The sequence below is a fragment of the Galeopterus variegatus genome, unplaced genomic scaffold (genome assembly GCF_000696425.1).
Source record: "Galeopterus variegatus unplaced genomic scaffold, G_variegatus-3.0.2 Scaffold3253, whole genome shotgun sequence".
In the NCBI taxonomy this organism is placed as follows: domain Eukaryota; kingdom Metazoa; phylum Chordata; class Mammalia; order Dermoptera; family Cynocephalidae; genus Galeopterus; species Galeopterus variegatus.
The window spans coordinates 84,234-85,404 of NW_007729364.1; positions in this window are offsets into that span (position 1 = coordinate 84,234).

The following is a 1,171-nucleotide window of genomic DNA, read 5'->3' on the forward strand; positions in this document are numbered from 1 at the left end:
CCCCCCCCCCCCCCCCCACCTTGCAGGGGACAGCCTGGGAAAACAGGTGTGAGCACACGCGTGATGCAGTGACTATGCAGAGGGTGTGTCGGGCCGGGGAAGGGTCGGCTCAGCCTGGAGACTCATCCACCTGAGACTGGAAGTCCGGGGTGTGTGTGTGTGTGGTGTGTGTGTGCCTGTGTGCGTGTGTCCAGGGCGTAGTGCACGTTTACGAAAATGACATGCTTTTTTTTTTTTTTTTTTTTTTTTTAATATTTATCTTTGACAGAAAAGAACCGAGAACTAGGGATGGGTTACAGGTTGAAAAAGATGAAGCATTACCTCCAAAGTCCGGTCGCAAGCGAATGTCATATCCTTTGAGCAATCTGTCCACTGTCTCTTTCACGTATGACATGTTGCTGGGTTCATTGGCGCTGGAGGGAAGAAGTAGGGACCGAATTCAAAATGAGCACAACTGCGAGCAGACATAAAAAGATACAGGCACACCTACACTCAAATAGCAATATACATGATCCAACAGCAGGCATGTAAAAAGAAAAACACCAAGAAAAAAAGAGAGAGAGATTCAACAACAGCAGCTCACCTGTGTGCACAACAGACCATGGCAATCATCACAGGGAAAGAAAGAAGCCCCAAACTCTCTCGATTGTGTACTGTCCACATTACTAACTCTGATTAAAGAATTGTCTTTTCTGCGAAGATTCAAGGAATGCAACTTAGTCGGCTGCTGGGCAGTAATTCCCGAATGGACCTGCGCATGCGCAGAGGGTGCTCACTACCAAAAGACACCTTGTGCCTTGCAAACAATATTCCTAGTGGAACAGGCAACAGATTTCAATCCCTTTAAAGTTCCTGTTTGGAGTGCTCTGCGTCCTCCGGGTAGTCGGAGACACCTGCTGTTTCCATGCAGGGGATCCTACGTGCATATGTATACGGAGTTTTCTTAGTGCATTGGAGGTTGCTGTGTTCGTTTCTTTTCTGCCCTCAACCTCATTTTCTTTTTACTGAGCTGTCAGTGATCTGGCTAAGGCTGCTTGTGATTGGCATCTTTCGTTAACAGTCACGGAGGTCCTAGAACAGAGAATCTGGAGGCGGGGCTGTTCTTTGGTCGCGCGTGTGTGGGGGTGGGGTGGGGTGAGTCGGGGAGGGAGGAAGACAGGGGGAGGGAGGG